Below are 19,605 nucleotides of genomic sequence, written 5' to 3' on the forward strand. Positions count from 1 at the left end.
TCTCTTTTTCCCTCGGCCGCTATTTCGCGAAAATATACAAATGAGTCGAGAGGGGAATTAAGATTTCGAAAAGGGGGAGGGATTGTTCACTTTTCCTCCGCAGCGGCGCTGCTGCCAGTCTTTTGGCGAGAGAAAAATGCAGGTATACATTTTGTTTCTCCGTTCTCCCCCTTCCCACCACCACCCCCACCTTCTTCACTCGGCGCAAGGGGCATAATAATTGAGTTTCTTACGTGCCGTAACTAAACTAACATCTATTTCACGTCCCCTCCACCTCCACTGCCTTAAAATTCACACGTTTTACCTAAGACAAACCTCCCAAGTTGTTATAGCGTCGAGGGTGCATCGTTGCCGATGTGGGAACTAAGGAATTATTAAAACCATGGAGAACTTCTTTTTTTTTTGCTAAACTGAGCCGTTTTTTGGTATTTTTTTCCTCATACATAGACTAGGGCAATGTATATTACTTAACAACTTTCGACGCACGGCAACGTTCGTTCAGTTTTGTTTGCAAGCTAGTGGTCGTAAAAACACTAGTATTGTTTAATGCTAGGCTTTCAGAGTCGTGCGTAGGTAATTTTCTGGAATAGGGTTGAATATGCAGGAATTAAATGAGGTTGAAACGGTTATATGTTAATTTAACTATTATCCAAAATCCCGTTCTGTTGTAATTCATCAGCATTTGTGATTCTAGAAGTTTTCTTCAACAAACGAGACTCCATCTTCTTCAGCCAACCTAAAATTGATATTGATCTTTGAAAGGACTGCCGCTACCTGAAAAATGTAAAGGTTATTTCAGAAACAAGCAAAATTAATTCTGTTTTGCTATAGGAAAAGTATAAAACTGTAGTATTTCACTAAAGAAAATGGTACACTTTTTTAAATGGCTACATGAGGTAGGGTTTTTTTTATCCTTAGGTCTAACATATGTAAATAAAACATATATTTAAACAATGTATCATATTGGATCTCTGATGAAATTTGCTGGCACTCGCGAGCGATATACATGCGTTAAGATACATTTTCAGATGCTACTATGATTGATATGACTATGTTTTCAGTAAAATTTATAAATATACATCCTGATTGATGATGGCTAACATATGTCATTTGGATAGTTAACCAAAGCAAAATTTTGCAATCTATGTTCACGGTACACCTATAAATCACCTTCTTACTAGAACGCGAGTTTCCAATTCATGTCAACTTTTCGTGTAATTATTATGACTGAAATTTAGGTTATGAAAAATAGAATATTGGACGAATAAAATCAAGTAATCATGAGAAATTTATTCTATGGTGAACTGTCGCCGTCTTGGTTTACATAATATTAATTCAAAGAGTTAAAGGTTATTCATGGATTTTCATCTATTCTACAATCAAGGAACGTCTAATTTGCCCCTTTTAACATTTACTCTTTTGCATTCATCTTGCTCATTTTGAGGCATTAAATACACATCTCGTTGCTTATTGAAATGAATTCACTTAGGAATTGGAATTGAACTTAATCATTTAGAATTAATAAATGAATTGCATAAGAGTGGTGGATTTATTCGAAATGGTTGGTAGAGTTTAATTGTCTACACAATCGAGCGCGAACGTAACACTTAGGACCTCTAAGACATACCTCCTTAGAGGAAACCTTATACATTTAAATAAAACATGAACAACCAATCCTCCCTTATAATTTCTTTATTGTTTCAATAATGAATTATAATTGTTTCCCGCGCTATTTGCTTCTCAGCTTCCAGCTATTTTGTTTATACGTAGCTTGACAATATGGATAGGTACGAGGGTGGTCTGAAACGTTTCCGACCTAACAAAGATAAAAGGCATTTTTCTGAAATTTTCTGAGTCGGAAACTTGTCAGACCACACATGTATAAAGGTCAAGTTTCAAGCGTCAAGGACGCAAAAACAATGTTCGAATCAAGAATGGCTTAAGTACCTGTAATCATCATTATGGAGGAAGGATATCCAACCTGCACCTTTTCTGCCAAAGGGTTGGCATGTGAGCTAATCAATGACGTTTTTTTTCACTGGTGTATCGTTAAAAGTAGAACTGTGCTAGGATACAGATTAGAAAAGATTACATTTATTAACCTCTCCTAACAAGACAAAGCCTGACACTCAAGGCAGCAAAAATTGTCCTTAAATTCCACATGCATTTTATTTCCCTTCATTCCATAAACGTAATTTTACGTATATGGAATGAAGGGAAATTGCTCACTTGCCTAACATTCTCCACTCTAACACAGTCTTCAGCAATCCCTCGCCATTCAAAGTGCCCCGCATCCTTTTTGGTTCTCTTAGGATTTCTCCCAATCCACCCTTCGCTACTGCTTCTTCGTTTGATTTCCTATCCTTACATTTTATTTTTTTCATTTCTCCCCCTACTCATCTCAAACGTCCCCAATCTGTACCCATCATCCTGCTTCAATAGCCATGTTACCGCGCCGTGCATAACTACGCTCCATAATCAACGTCCCTGTCCTCATATCTCTCCTCCTTGTGAAAGCTTCTTTGTATAACGCCATTCTCTTGAAATGCCAACCACTGTTACCAACTTAGTTCATTACTCTTGGACCATACGTAAACTGTTCCTCCTCCTCTAGTTTTTGTACTGCCATTTCAACGTTAAACTTACCCTTGTGACTTCTCGAAATCCTAATAGCCTTTGTTTTGCGTGCATTGATTTCCATCTCGCATCTAACACAGTGAACTTCTGTAGCTCTCAGAAATAACTCTAACTCCTGGCAGGCATTTCAATATGAAATACTCTGAAATTATTAATATTAGAGTGATTATTCGTAAAATGTTACAAGAATGAAGGATTTGCAGAAAAAAATATTCTCCCATATCGGTATTTTGGCCAATTAAATAATTACCAATATCAAGGGAGGAAATTTTGAGGAGATGTGGTCGGAGGAAGAGTTCTGTTCAAAACAACCGTTCGTAGTCAATTGAGTTTTCACGTTCGGAAGGGGGTTGAATAAGCGATGCTTTGGGGTCGGAGGGTGAGACAAGGGTAGAAAATGACGGTGGCGAGCAGTGGGGAGTAGGAAAGTTTCGGCTTGAAAAAATCAGTTTCATTATAAATGCCCGCAGTTATTTCTGATTTTATCTTCAAAATACATGCATATAAGTATATATACATACCTGTATAACAGAAAACACATAAACACAGTAATCAACCCGAAGGTCGGTTTGGTGGTGCTGGCAGAGTTCACCCAGTACTAAGCCCTATGCGGCGTGTGAAATTCACACATCAGGGTAGGGGGGCCAGTTCCTTTCCCTGTGCCGGTTATGGTTTCCCAGGAAGACCTGGTACCCGAAAAATCACACAGCTCGGGTGGAGCTGCATGTGCCCAGAGTGCCTCACCCGGGAATCGAACCCGGGATGTATAACACTATAATGGAAATAATGTAAAACCTGGTCCAGGTTTAACAATTGCATCAACGCCATGCGACGGGGGCCGAATATCCGAAAATCATTTCATCCAAACCGACTCGTTAGGAAGTTATCTCGGGGAAACCTTTCACGAAGATCAAATCCTAGAATATCGTAGACTTGGAAGGCTTTTCACAATATTTTGCATCTTTAGTGTTTTCAATGCATTGATATTTAATTCCTAATTGTCAGTTAAAACTTAAGTGGTATCTTTGTCCCAACTTGTGCATATGTGCCGTCATCATCAAATTTAAATGCATAACAAAGTGTCAGGAGAACACATCATTCCAGTAAAGGTAGTATTTGAACGTAACTGCCATTACCCGGGATGATCCCAGTGTAATTCCACTTTCCTTGTATTACCTTATTTCCATCTTCAGTTTATCATAAATTCCACTACTCTTTAATCCGATTGCGACGTATTTTCTTCTACTTGCCATACCGTGCTTACCTAATATGCTCATATTATACATCCTACTACTTCTCAATATTTTTCCTCTAATTTTTCTCTCCTGTTCGGTATTCATCTTACATCATACCCTAACCTCTCGGCATATTTAAAACTTTGTCGTCAGTCTCCCTCACCCTAACTTTCATAACCATTTAGTGTCAATACCCTGATCTCATCAGCCTCTAATTGACGCTCATCCTATTCTTACAATGTGTTTCAGCTCCATGTTTTTGCGATATTTTTAAACGTTATCGCCTTTTTCACAGTTCTAAATTATATTTCTAACATCATAATAACATAGTTATTTCAAAGTTATTGAATAATCATGCATTGCATTTTCATCATCACCTTTGAAGGAATAATTATAATCAAGGCCGTTTTTAAATAATAAAGAATGAAATAATTCATAAGCCGCTAAACATAAATTAAAAACATTAAAAATATGCTACAGCTTAATTGACTATACAGCATGTAGTCATGTAGGTTTGAGTGAATGGACAACTATATTTAATTAACCAAACTAAATTATTTATTTGTTGAATCAATCGGAAAATCAAGGAACCCCAAAAACGAAAAACAATCTACCTCCCTTTAAATTATTCTACATCATATTATTGCCCATTGTGTATTCTAAAATAAAATATACCTCCGATGGTCAATGGAAACACACATCATAATTGCGGTTGAGCGCAAACTTGGCATTTAATGGATCATATAGTATTATTACGGAACACCTTTTTCGTAAATATTCAGACAACCACCTGCTTAATCACATAACGCAAATTACGCACATTTCGCAAATGATTTTCATTCTCTCCCCTTGTATTACCTTGAACGTACTCTTTGTGCTAGTTAAACTAAAACTCTCTCACACTTTTTTACACGTTTTTCAAAGAAAAATATTGTAGAAAGTAAGTAGAAGTGTTTTTCGTTCGTTCCTCTTAGCGCTCGTAAAAAATGGTTATTTGATTGATATTTCTTGTTTACATACAGGATTCTCGTTCATAATATAGGCTTTCTCCATGTGATGACAAACTTTCATCACTGAAGTCAAAAATTCCAATTTACCTTTCCACTAAATAATTTTTAATTCGTTACAACTAGTTTCGACGTATCGGCGTCATCCTTACGTACAAATTTACACATACGTATGGTGATATATAGATAGATAGATTTATATATATATACATATATAGTATTATATACATACATACATAGTAGTATATATACATATATATATATATATATATATATATATATATATACATATATAGTACCAGGTCTTCCTGGGAAACCATAACCGGCACAGGGAAAGGAACTGGCCCCCCTACCCTGATGTGTGAATTTTCACACGCCGTATAGGGCTTAGTACTGGGTGATCTCTACCATCACCTTCTAAACCGACCTTCGGGTTGATTACTGTGTTTATGGTTTGATGATTGTTTATATATATCTATATGGTGGAGGTGAAGAGGAGAAAGAGGTGGCTGGAATTGGCTGAAATTGGTGGGGGTGGTTGAGGGTGGCAGGGGCGGTGGGCGACGGAGAAGGGTTGGGAGGGTAAGGTCCAAGGAGAATGGCGGTGGTCATAAAGACTTTCATCAGTTCATACAGTGTTTTTAATTTTATTGAACTTTCAATCTACCCTCCAATTATTTTTCGCAATAGGAAAACCCTTAATTATGCTCTCGAATGAAAGTAAAAAAGCGAGGTTGCCTGAAATATTTTCACTACCAGTTTTAGGTCGTTAAATATGCGAATATATCGAATAGTATTTTTCAAAGAATGTAAATTTTCTAACCGCTAAATTCTCTTCAACCTGCTGAGTGAGCGTAAGATTTAGAATATAAAAGGGCGATTTACAGTTCTTCTTTATGGACAGTGAATAGTTTCTCAGCTGTCATCTAAATTGACTACATATTAATTTTCTTATTCATTAATATTTTCAGTAATGAATGCCTTATTTTATGGCAGCAATGTGGCGGATTGATTTTAGGCCCAATTTGTTGTGTTCTTTTCCTATTGGTAAGGAAAACTGAACCAGATTTTATCATTGCATTAGAAGTAAGTAAATAGAAAATGTCAATTTCAAAGCAAGAACTGAATTTTGGAATATTTGCAAAAGAATTTTAACTTTAAGTTGCTCACGTCTGTCTCATAAAATGATAAAAATAGTAAACCGTTGATATTTTCTCGAAAAGATCACTTGGTATTTTAGTTTTTACGCATTAAAATGCTAGAAATATGTGAAAAAAAGCCTTATCCTCGAGTTCCTGAATACACTGAAACGACACAATTCTTGGAGTATGCGTCGTAAAACGACACAACCTGATGAAAGTATTGTTTCGTTTTACGAATATCCCTTAAACACCTGCGTGAGCTCAGATAAGCGTGCATTTTTCATCACATAATACGCTAGATGTTTAGACTGTGTATTTGAATATACTCTTCTGATCACTATTGGTCATTAAAAGGTCAAAGAATTGTGAAATAAGGGAAATAATATGTGCATACCCCACATATGTTATTATTATGAGGATATTAGTATTTTTATTCTTCAACACAACATAAGCTACGTATCGAACGAAAGTGTCTATAATTTTATGAGAACCATTTCCACTACACTAAACAATGCTCTTAAAACGTTCCATCGCATAAAACATGACACTCCAGTTATTAAAACAAAAAAATGAGACCTCTTTCATCACCAAAATGCCCGCGAAACCTTTCTTTTAGAGCCTCTTGAGGATTAATTGCATTCCAACTTCGCGATGACTTCGTTCATTTCGGAAAAAAAGAAACAGCCTACGACTCCAAAAGAGTGCTGGGACGAGTATTTCTAATTCACGTGCCCCCCCCCTTAAACCTCGCCCCCCCGGATCCCCTCTTCACCGCCCCCCGTCCCGATGGGTTCTACCTGCGACTCGGAGCACTCATGGCGAAACTTTAATCTTGAAAGGAACGCGGGAGTCTTCCCCGTTAAAACGATTCGCTCGTCGCATCCGTCGCAAAAACGTCACCCACCATTCATTTCGTGGCGGCGATGAAAATGCACCCTTTACTCCCCCTACCCACCCCAAAAATTCCCCCTCTTCCTCACCCCCAAACACATCTCGCATGCTAAAAGATTCGTGGCCGCTCCAAGCCCCCCCTCTTTTCCCAGGTCCCTCTCCGTCCACGACCCCACTTCCCCCCCCCTTATCGAACCTCTCCCCCCCCCTACCTTTCACCCTTGTGAGGTCTAAGAGCGAGGCGTCAAGCCTTTATCGCCCGCAAACCAGTTTCATTTCGATGCGCCGCCAATCCGCTCTCGGAACCAACCCCGTCTGGCGTTCGCGATTGCCAGTTTTTTCCCCTTCGGAACAAGTCCCTCCGAGTTGAAGACTCGGATGCGTGGCCATCGATCCCTAAGTCCATGGCATAATTACCTCGTCATGGTCCAACTACGGTCGCTTACTCTCGTTTAGAAGTAATAAATTCTCTTTCCTTCTTCTTTCTCACCCCCACCCCCTGCACAACATTTTCCATCGAGGTCTGCATAGACCAAAATCCTTGCACCTGTCCAATTTATTAATCGTCATTTTTTCTACGGCCTTTGGGTTTTTCATGATCCTAATATTGTTCAATAACACTTTCCTCGGTGTTCCTTCCGTTGATGTAAATATTTTTCCCTTGACTGGTATTGTTTGTCTGTCGTAAGATTGACGCGATAGTTATATAGCTTTCACTTCCCTACTCATGTCTCTATCGGACTTCTCTGCCAATCTTTAGTATTCAAGTTCCTTGTGCCTTCACAACGTGTTTTTAATACATTTTCCTTTTTCTTTACTAATCTCTGTTAAACAGTCACCTTGAGCTCAAATTGTGGTTATATAACCGAATTCTTCAAATTTATTGAATGCTGCTGCTTAGTAGCCTATTGATTACACTTGACTCCCGAACACATGTTATCAAATAATTACAAAACTTTTGTGGATGCATATGAATTTCATTTTTATATGAATCTCTTCAAAATACTAGTAAGGCACTGATAAATTCGGGGTGTTAAAGGAAAGGTTCTATTATAATTTCAGTGTAATGAATTGTGTAAAAATTCTTCATGACTCTCTCCTTTCATAGAGAATCATCAATGAAACGAATCTTCTACATCAGGTAATTATTTTGCCCAATAAGGAACGTTAAGCTCTGAAAATATTTTACAAAACAATGAGAAGAATCTTGGAGTAAAATACAGCGTTTTAGATTATGAGAGAAAAATGACTTGTCAGTATACACGTAGATAAGATTAGTAATTAATTTTATATTTAAATAATATATTTCTATCAAAAACAACTTAGCTCTTCTAGGCAAGAGAATGATTGAAGACATAAACTTTTGAGACATAAATATAAGGAAAGATCATGATGGAGTGCTGAATATGTGGAAGGCAAAGAAGGAAGAATAATATTGGACATCAAGTAAAGAGCTTTTATATTTAGCCAGAAAAGTGAGGGATATTTTTCAGAGTAATTCGAAGAAAAAGTGGACGAACGACGTGTTGAGAGGTGTCCTCACTCGGGACGTTGAAGGTAATATTTAACTCTCATCGCACAGAAAACATTTTTATAATATTGCCTTAGACATTATTTGATCTGGTAATGAGCAGCGTTACACGCAAAATCGAAATTACAGCAATGGTTAAGCTTTTAGAGTTGAAATCCATTTAGTAAAATACGTTCCGATATCAAGTAAAACGTAAAGATCACAGGTTTAAACCTCTTATATTATTTAAAGGCAGAAATTTGCATAGTTTTATTAACAATTTATAATCAAATCCTTATAACGAAAAAATAACGCATCCCCTCATCGAGATAAATCATACACTCACTTTAACGATGGAAATATTTGGTGATTGAATGTTAAAGCTTAAACAATTTGGATATGTTATCAGAAACAACTGGTTCTTTTTGGCTTTAATTCGGTATTGAAACTTAATTTGTAACTTTAGAACATGCTCACTTTTTAACTGACAGTAACTACTTACGTTTGAAATCATACTACTGCAGGGAATATGAGTCGGGTTTCCAGATTTTTTCATCCCCCATGTGAACTCACAGTACCGATAACTCCTGTATTTTTTTAGGTGAGAAACCGAAAAATGAAAAAACTACAGTATAACTAGTCTCCTTCAACTAAACTCACCTCATTGCTAGAAAATAATGTTTAAGATGTAAATAATAATTAATTTGTTGATTTACGAGGAACATTCGTAAGATATTTTGCCATTCTTTTTTGCTTGCGTGCTATTTGCCGGCCAAATTATTATCGATTGTAAACAGAAATTGATTACTATGGCGTCTAGACCTCGTATTCTCGGACGTGCCTTTGTGCTTAACTCACTCTGGTAGAGAACGACCACGAGATTTTATGGTGTGGATTTGGGGTACAGCAAATACGTCATTAGGGGAGAAGGAAATATAAGCAATAGCGAACAAATATTTCCTTGGAAGATGTGTTAAAGAGCACAAAAGTTTCTCTTAACTTAAAATATGTCAATCTCATCTGTAATTCATGACGTGTTCTAAGTAGATGCTTTCGGTCATCGACTCTAAACTAAAATTCATAATTTCTGCTCATTTGAGACGTGCTTACCAAATTTACATAAAAAGGTTGCACTAAAAAACCCTGAATATATTTGTAAGGCGATTGCGTTGTTCATTGTACATTCGTCGTACTGTCAAATTAGGGATGCATTTTGTAAAACCTAGTAGGAAAAGTGAAATGAATTATTTTCCCTTCATTAAATTAGAAACAGCCAAATTATGATTCAACAGATTTCAATATTTAGGTATTACGAAGAAGCTCAATTAGTTTAAATTGGGAGAAAATCAATAATTAGCAACCTACAAATATTCAGGTCACGAATGAACGCAAAATGAAGGAAGAGGAATAACGAAATGTATTTAATTGAACTACATGTCATGAAGACATATACAATGTATGCCGTATCTGCGCTTCAACTGTCTGAGACCAATTGTGCAAACCCAAATTCGTTGATACTACTGAATCTCGCGAAATAAAAAATTAAGTATCCCCATCTATGTCAGTTTTCGTTAAAGTTACTTCCATGATGAGGTGTAATAGAGATACTACTCGTAACGAGACGTAAAAATCGTGCCGTTAAGAAATCGGATCTTAGTAAACTCCCAGACTACATCGTTTCTCATTTGTAGGGTCTACTGCAGTGATTTTTAATTAACACAAAAGGTCTAATATGATTAATGACGGCGAAAAAACTAGTACTTATAACGTTACGTTCAAATACGAATGCGGTGTGACAAGGAGAAATAAGTGGAAAAAAATGATTGGCATCATTAACAGAAACCGCCGATAAGAGAAACTGAGGAATGTCATATCTAGGATTTTATAGAAAGGAGAATAGAAAGTAGACCCTACGCCAAGTCCTCGCATAGACGGTCGAGAAAACAACGGGTGGAGTTGTGAGGCAAGGGCGAGCGCGGGCGAGCCACGCCGAGACGGGATGCCGGGCGAAGCGGCGTGGGACCCGCGCCCCGTCAACGTGCGACGATTCCCCGTGCGGCGGGGGAGAGCCGGCGCGCCGACGGAGGGCCTTGCTCTGCCGCCCGAACCGCCTCGACTCCCACGCCGAACCCTTTAACGAGCAGGGGAAGTCGACGCGGGGTGAGGGAGGGAAGGGTACGAGGGAGCCGGGGGAAGGGGGAGACAGGGGAAGGACCCCCAGCTTCCAGCGGCCGCCGCATCGGTCGCGGCGAGATTGGCGCCACGTTCCGGCCTCACATCTACCCTCTCTCTCGCACTCCCTCAGTCCCTCTCTCTATCCCTCGCACCACATACACCCTTTACGTCTTTGGCGAGCCGGTTCCTTCCCCTTATGCCTCATCTAAGCCACCCCTTGCATCACCAAGCCGCGTCCCCCTCCCTCCCCCATCCTCCTACGCCCTCCAAACCTCCCTCTTCCTCATCCCGTTCCTCGGTAGCCTTAATCTTCGGACCCCCACCCCCGCAAACCCTCCTCACTCCCAACTCCTCCCTTCCCTTGCCCCATCCCCTCCCCCTTCGTCCGCCTTCCATGGCCCCTGGTTCTCAATTTTCCCTGAAGATGACGTAGCCACCTTTCCTACCCTCCTCCGTATATACCAATAGAAAGAGGGGATTTAACTTACCGCCCTATCTGCTTGACATGCGCCTTCCTCCATCGCCGACACCCCTTCCCACCGCCCGCAGTCCCGCGCCCGGCCTCCCCACCCCACAAACCCCCAACATCACGATACGAGAGAGAGAGCTGGAAAAACTAAAAAGAAAAAAAAAACTTTTTCGCGTTCCGTTTTATTTTTCGAAACTCTTCCCCATCCCATTTCCCGGTTCTCTTTCGTTCACTCCCCAACCCATTTCCATGACCCTCTCGCTCTTTCTCTCTCTCTTTACCCTCCTTTCTCTCCCCACCGTCCGAAACCCCCCCTGGAATAGAGGGAACGTTAAAGGGGGAAAGGGGCTTTGGGGGGATACTCTCTTCGCTCCGGCTAACATCTCCCCCTAACCTCTCTCTCTCTCTCTCCCTCCATCCTTCTCCCCCCGGCCTCCTCCTCAATACTTCCTCCCACATACTTCTCTCTCTCTCTCCATCTCCCCTCTCCTTCGACCCCTCCCCCGCAGCCCTCTCCCCCTTCGCCCCCTCCGCTCAGGATGGTTCGTCGCCGAGCCACGTTGATGCAAAGAAGGGAAGAGGAGGCGAGGGAGTCAGTCTGGTTTCTGGGGTTCTCTGCCAGCCCGGTGGGGAAAAACGGGACTTCGCTTTTTGTCGGCGGCCGGTGTCGTCGCCTCTGACCGCGGGGGTGGTGGATTTTTTTCCCGGTGGGCCCGTCGTCACCCGGGGGGTCCTGCCGTTCTCGTGAGGGCTACACGAGGATGTTTCCTGGAAAAAGCGAGCGTTCTTCGTGTTCTCCAAGGTGTTCACGCGTCGCGACCATGGGTTCGGACGTTGGGACAATTTTTTCACCATCCTCACTCCCGATGGACTTCGGTGCCTGAGGAAGGAGACGTGTCGCTTCTTTGGAGATCATCCGAATCAAAAGTGAGAGATACTTTTGCCCTCCCCATCCGTTCCTTCATCCGAGAGAGTTTTCTCTCCAGTGTCAATTTTTAGTGTGGTTGTGTGGACGGTTTTTGAAGGTGAAGGTTTGAATTTTTTCGCCCCCGGGACTTGTACTTCGTTGAATCTCCCACCCAGACTCCGGACATGCATTGCTTCCCGTTCCTCTCGCCAAGAACATTGACTTTCTTAGCGATGTGAACTTGTGATTTTTTTTTTCTAAGCTCGGCGAGGGAGGACTTTTCCCACAGTTTTTTTTCCGAAAGGAAGTGCTCCTCCTCGAACTCTTGGAGAGAGTGTCGCCCTTTTACCATTGTTCTTCGTCGAAATTCATCATACGCTTCTCGAGGCTTCCTTGCGACGCTTTTCGGAGGTTTGGCGTCGGTGGAGTCGAATCCTAATTGAAAGATAAAGGTGAGTGAAAGATACTGTCCCCTGTCTTTGCCCCATGAGACTTCTTTCCCGTTTTTTGCAATTCCCGTGTTCTTCTCCCCGCGGACTTGGCTCACGATTTCAGTCTTGTCCCGCATTTTTACTTTTATCACTACCACTCGCCAAAATACCTCAAGGAAAGACGTCAATTTTGGACGTTCTCCTCGTACATTCGACACTCGAAGGACGTCTTTCCTCTGGTTAAACTTAACGCGAGCGCCGAAGGTGAACAGGTGCAAAAACGCAAGGTAGTTGGAGGATTCGCGCTACTTCCGCGCGAGGCGGGTTGCCTCGAGTTCCCGGGGCGGGCGGCCGCCGCCTCGGTGGCATCGGATAGAGGCGTCAATCCCGGTCGGGCGCCCGGCGCTCGGCCGGATCGGTCCCCGGCGACAGATGGCCCGCTTCCCGGGGTTTCCCGTCCCTTCACTCCCCGGCTACAGCGTAGCACAGTATTGTGGGCTCCTACCTTTCCTTTCATCACAAATTCTTTTACGCGTCTTTTACGATCAAACATTTTATATGAAGTAGCGTAACAGTAGATTGCGGATATGCATTCTTACCATTTTCGTTCTCTTCTGACTGAAACCCAACTTGAAACATCTTCCTCCAGTGGAATAGAGTACTTGGTTATATGCGGGGCCAATTTGCAGCTTTTCATGAATTTTGAAAACCCGGAGTATTTTTGGTTTATTTTTTTAATGTTTTCGAATACAAATTTTTACCAAATATATATTTTTACGAATACCCTATGGTAAAAACTTTAGTGTAAATGCTTGTTTTCGATCATTTTGTGCCGTGTTGATGACTTATTTGGAAAATCAATGATCAATCAAATTTTTTATGCTAAATAAGATGTTAGTCCGTCACAATAATAAAAAATATTTGTTTCATTCTCTAAGTAACGATATTCCGTTATCCATTTTAAGGAGAGCTTGCAGGGTTTTTCGATTTCAGGAAAGGATGTTTGCTCTGTTGGTTGGATATCTGAATGGTTAATGTGACTTCTGTCTTTCTTCAAAGTGTTTCTTTATTGACGAATCGACAAATTTCTCTTCTAAATGCGGACTCCTATTATACAAGGGAGTTTAACGAGCCGGGACGCGAGGGTCCTGGCGCCCGGCTACTCCCCACTCCTCCGACCGGGAATCGGGGATGGCAGCGAGCGGCACAGAGGACGCGCAAATGATTTCAGTCCCCCCATCGTTTCTCGAGTAATGAAAGCTCACGCTTAAGCAAAAGCTCTATTCTACTTGAAAACAATTGTCCTTTCGTGTTTTTACGGGATGCAAAAACCAAAACGTAACCAAGGCAGTCATTTTCCGACTAAATTTCAGAGTCGCGAAGGACTTGTATATTTTTCACACTCGTCTGTCGTATGCGTGGAGATAAATGTAGGCCTTATTCACTTCAGCTTTGAAGGGGTCTAGTTTTTGAGGGAATCACAGACACAGTCACAGGAATTCTTGTAATTTTCTAATTATTTCGGTGAGATGGATTTTCTTAGCGTCACGGTCGTTCTCCGAAGTGTCACCAACCGCTCTCACTGCACGACCTTCTCACGATATCACCATGCAAAGGAACCATGGGCGAAGTCAACGTGATGGGAACGTGGGTTGGGGTGAACTCGAGAGGGGCGACACGATTGGAAGGGTGTCCTGTGATCGAGACCGGGGACCACTGGTCAAGGCACCGTCTGCCGACGGGACCACCGGTCAAGGCACCACTCGCCGCGCAAGCGATAGGTCCCGCCTCGGGCAGCGGGCGGTCAATTCTACCTCCCCGCAAGACGTGCTCCGACGTGGGGGGACCGGTCTTCTCGCCGGCCTCGTCGGGGGCAAAGGTTGACAGGATATGCACCTGTGACGAGGAAGCCGTCCAAACAGAGGACGCGCTAGATAGACGGTCATCGTATGGGGGTGACAATGCAGTCTGGTCGGGGCGGGTATACGGTGATTGGGGAAGGGGCGATATTGAGATAGGCAGGTAGATGCATCATAGGAGGAGGGTAGAGTGGGCCGATGATCGTTGTTATATCCGGGGTTAGGCGAGAGAGAGAGAAGGGGGGGTTGGGTGGAAGGATGGTGGCGAGCGGTGTTAGGTAGCCGGGGACGGTTGTTTGATCCGAACGGACTCCGTACCGAGTTGGGGGTGTGAGGTGTGTGATGTACATACCTACGTGCAAAGGAGTGAGAGGGGACGGGTTTAACTGTGATAGGCTAGTCTCCGCTTTCCCGCCACACACGCGGGGCCAGCGAGCGGGGAGCGCGTGTGGTTTTTAGTGGCAGGGAAGTTCGTGTGGGTCGGGGTGTGTTGTCGGTTGAATGGCGCGGGACGCTGGTGTGGGATGGGGCTAGTTTCGCGGGAGGCGCGGGTCATGCCACCGACGGGCCTCGATCATCGCTGATATGCCCGGGATGAGGATGTGGGGAATACGTTTGGGAGGGGGGCGGAGGGGGTCGGAATCGGAGTCCCTGGTGGAGTGGGAGCTGCGGCGGGGTGAAGGAAGGGATGGGTAAGGTATGTGCACAGGTGTAAGTGCGTGTCCTATCCACTCGACCCCTCCGCGTCTATGTTTAAACCACGGCAAACCTCCCCATTCCGACGCCCGTGGACCATAACACGGACGCAGACTTGGCAGGGGGCTCATGAAGGGCAACCCACGGACCGTTACGGTAAATTATATTTGAAAAAAAAAAAGAAAACTGCTCTTATAGCTGTAGAATTTTTCACTTTTTTTAAATCCTTCCTCTGCATACTTTGCTTCACGCCATTAATTTGTGTTGCAATTTCATTCATTAGCTTCTCACTAGGTAGTATTCTTCTAGACTCGACGCCCCTGAAGCTTTTCTGGCAGGTGGAAAGGTTGATGTGTACCCTTAGAATAAAATTGCTTTCCAATCCAATTACTTCACCAACTCAATCACTGAAAAGTAAATTTTCACTGATTCAAATAAATTTTTGCGAAGTATCCACAATTGTTCACAAATTATTTCTTCATCAGCTTCAACCCCAATCTAATCTCTTATACTTCCATCCTGCGTATACTTGACACCGGAACTTTCACGCAAAGTGAATCACTCAGCGCCCATTGAGTTCACGCATCATGTGTGTCTTCCCGACACACTCGCAAGTACGCACTCAGAGACCACGTCCCGTGGGACTAGATGCGATGAAACGGAGTCCTGCTGGTTTTAAATGCGATTGGAGTAAGGAATCGAGTCCATCTGCCTATCTATGAAATTTGCGCCACACTGTCTCCCAAAACTCTCTCCCACAAGCCCCATCTCTCCATCCTAATGGCCGCGGCGATTGTTAATAGCGAGCTAATGCTTTAATGGGGAATGACACATCGTTGGAAGGGGGGCGTGAGCAGGGAGCAATGGAGAGAGAGGAATTCATTCATTCACCGGGAGACCGCGGGGTGAGAGAACCCCGCGGAATTGTGGGAGGAGGAGTAATACGTGCATTTGATTGCGTGCGAGCGGGCGAATAAATGTGCAATCGCTCGAAGTGGGTGTTATTATGCATGCGGGTCGGGAGGAGGAGGGAGGGCCAGAGAGTTGCGTATCGGATAGAGTGGGATGAGGAGGTTATGGAGGGAAGTGCAGATTGAAGGGGTGGGGGGGTGTCGCAGTCAGCCCCGTATCGACGGGACGTCGAAGAAGCCCCACTAGGGAGCGCAGCAAGGTCGCATAGCCGCTGCACTTTTGTGTTCTGGGATGGTGGTGGAAGGGGGAAGATTGTTTTGGACCCGCGAGGGCAGAGGATGGGGAGAGGGGAGGGGGGGGAGACAAGGGTGTGCGACGCGAGTGGGGGGTGGGGAGTTGCATTGTCAAGCACGGCGTGTGTGCCTCGTGCGTATTCGTGGTGTATTTGGTGGAGGGGGTGGGGTGAGGTGCCGAGGTGGCTGCGTCACGGTCATTCACGAGCGAAGCGAATGCAACGGCGGGCGAGCGCTATAGTGATGCAGTTCCTCCGTCCACCCTGCCCCCCACCCCACCGCCACCCCCAATTTCCCTTCCATGCCCCACCCCCAATGCCCCGACTCCGCGTACGGGACGGCCGGAACAGAGCGGGACAAGGCCGCGTGTCAGAGAGAAGGGAAGAGGAGGGGGCGGGGGGGGGGGGCTCGATGACAGGTGGGTGGTGCGTCAGGAGTCGGGGGGTGGTTTTGTGTTGGGTATGGCATACCATTCACACAAAACGGTCACACCGCGGGTTAGAGGGATCGGGAGGGAGAGGGGGTGGGAGTGTGGAGATGCGATTGCGGGTGGGTGGGGGTGAGTCAGGTCCGCGCGAGGGTGGGTGGGTGGATGAGGCGGGTGTGAGGGTGTCGATTTTGGTCTTGTCGCTTGTTCTGTGGTTTCGATGAGGTTGTGTGCGATGCATCGGCGGTCCACCGCCAAATGCACGAGCGGCCGCCGTCTCTGAGTGTGTGTGTGTGTGTGCCGTGTAGGGGAAGGGAGCCTCGGTCGTTGACGGCGCCAAACGTTTTAGTGGGACTGCGCGACACTCCGCTAATGCGTTTGATCAGTTTTGCACCTCGCCGTGAAACTCTCTCCGCGTGAGCTCGGAAAGACAGATTGTCCTGAAGACGATTTCGACGCGGAAGTAACTGTAAAATATTTCCAATTGCCCATCCATTTCCTGGATTCGTCTGTTAAATGGCTTTAGAGTGGTTTTCCAAAAAGTCATTCCAATCGCATCCGTTTCCATCACTACTCCTTTTGGTCTGGATATGAAATTCACGGCTTAACATAAAGAAAATAGTTCCTGGGAAATGAATTAAGTATGTAAGTATAATCACTGATTTAATAGATAAGCCCTCAGTGCGTTTACCTGATTAAACTTTTGTTGGTGGGAATATAGATGATGGATTTAACAATGCGGCGGCAGTGTAGATAGTTAAAACTATCAATTGGAACTGTGTTGCCTTTAACTCAGGGGAAATTAGTAGACTGGAGAGTATCAGTTAAAAATAATTCTCTCAGATGTTCTGTGAATAGAAAGTTGGACGAGGCTAAAACACTTGATCATCGCTATTGTGAATACCTTCATCATTCTATCAGAAATATTCCTTGTCTTACTCCAACTACTGACATTTCAGAAAAAACTGAAACGAGATGTTTTTCTATTATTCCCTAATAAGAGGTTTTGGGAAATATTCTATCATTCTTATTGCATATTCCGTGAGTTGACTGAACTTTCTGAAATGCGCAAAGTCCTTTCTATTTTGATTATTAGCTCCCACCAAAACCCTTTTAACAAGATTCATCAATAAGAGAAATATATAATAGGATTATGAATTTATTGTTGGGAATACCTACAGGTCTTTTACTTAACAATAAAACTATCAACCATGGAAAATCTTCACGTCCTTGTTAATTGAAATGACGCAATCTTATGGGGTGCGTTGTCATGCCACTGGAAGTACTATCAGTTTATTTTACCTCGTCCCGAGTATGATGCATTGGAGTTATTCGAATCATGTCTTTTAATCTTATATAACTAGGTTTTATTTCGTTTAGAAATTATTAATTGAGTCATTTATTCTGTGGTTGTATATTTTACACCCGAGTAATGAATGAGAATTCACTTGAATCCAGATAAAAAGCAGTGAAAATGTAACCTTTCAGCAAGAAGGGACACGGTCCTTGATGAATTGATGCGAGCTCCACTTTGAAATAGCGCATGCATATAAGTGAAACTCCTAGAAAAATCTGTCTATTCAAGATCTAAAGAAAAATTAGATTAGAGAAATTTATATTTACGATTGCTTTCTTATCAGTTTAAATTTATTCCATTAATTACTCCTTTGCTGCCTCCATTGTTTTATTTAGATAACAGGAAGGGTCTTCAAAATTAGTTTCGAAAAGAAAATATAAGGCTATTTATTTAACCGAAAATTTGTGAAGGCCTTTTGTCATTAACGAAGGAGATAATTTATAATGTCAAATCAAAAGCGTTAACATGAAGATAACAATCTAATTCTCATTGTGAAATGAGTTTCGTAAAAATTAGCAATAAGGAAAACTGATCTAGATGGAGTTAGTTGAACAATTAAAATAATTTTAACGCGAACTATCTCTTGTTTAATCTACGTGAAGTTTTTTTTCTTCTTCTCAAGAAATTTGAAGAAAGAAGAAACTTCATTTTTTGAATTTTTCAAGTCATCTCTTTTAAAGTTACGTCTCTTTCATAGCAAACATTAAGTTAATTGCAATTACGGCTGAATTTAATGAAAATTCATATAAAAGACGCTCCCTGAATATTTATCAATGATCTATTGCCATTTTTTCCTTTAATCGCAAAGTATGGTTTAATTCTAATTGCATTCTTCAATGCAATATATCCGCTAAGCATTTAATAAAAAATTATCCGTTTTCACAAAAAACATACTTAGATGCTAAACATTTAAAATTAAATGATCAATCATGATATTCAAATTATATCCTGCACCTTTCGCATCATGTAGCAGACTTATTAAGTAGTTTTAAATTTAAATTCAAACTTAATTTGGATTATTAAGGTAAAGCAGGGAAAAATAAAGACTCAGACGCTCATCAGTAACGCGGAAGATATTTGGGTATCGCCGGTCAACTGCGCTTTCGCCGCCACATCCCAAGAAATAGCGAGTAGTGTCCAACCCGTCGCTCATCCGATCGCCACAGTAGGATGAAAGACGAATAATGGACATCAATGTCTCACTTCACTTCGATTGAACCACATTACTTTATTGTTTAGATCGGGTCGAGGACTTTGAAAAACCGGCATCGGGAGCGGTGACGGCCGATGACGTCTGCCGTTCGTCCGTTTATCTATCCCTTCCTATCTCCATAAATATGGATTTCCCTTTGCCGTGTTCTTGGACGAATTCTGTGTTTTATTCCTCAAGTTAATCTCGACCACTGATCAACCCGCGACGCTTTCTCAAATCCGTCCGAGGGAGATCGGTCTCTCCCGGCATCCTCTCTTGGCGTCGCCGGGAAAAATCATGCGGCCGGCGGAACGCGTCATTTTTCGGCGGACTCCCGTAGGAAAAATATCCCACTCACTCCCACGACCCGCTGCGACTCTCTTCCCCTCCCGGTGTCCCGAAACTCACTACTGTGTGTATTATACGGTGTGTGGCAACGGCTGGGGGGGGGGAGGAATAGGGAAG

General features: G+C 42.8%; 1 long non-coding RNA gene across 1 annotated transcript in view; it reads left to right on the top strand.

Annotated features, from left to right (window-relative positions):
* Window positions 1-12,339: 12,339 nt before the first annotated feature.
* Window positions 12,340-19,605, top strand: part of LOC139698637 (uncharacterized) — a 216,583-nt gene continuing 209,317 nt past the window's right edge. Inside the window, exon 1 of the long non-coding RNA XR_011703000.1 lies at window positions 12,340-12,425. This is a non-coding gene — a long non-coding RNA (uncharacterized lncRNA). The remainder of the gene's footprint in view (window positions 12,426-19,605) is intronic.

The sequence above is a fragment of the Hetaerina americana genome, unplaced genomic scaffold (assembly GCF_022747635.1).
Source record: "Hetaerina americana unplaced genomic scaffold, ioHetAmer1.1.p SCAF_9, whole genome shotgun sequence".
NCBI classification, from domain to species: domain Eukaryota; kingdom Metazoa; phylum Arthropoda; class Insecta; order Odonata; family Calopterygidae; genus Hetaerina; species Hetaerina americana.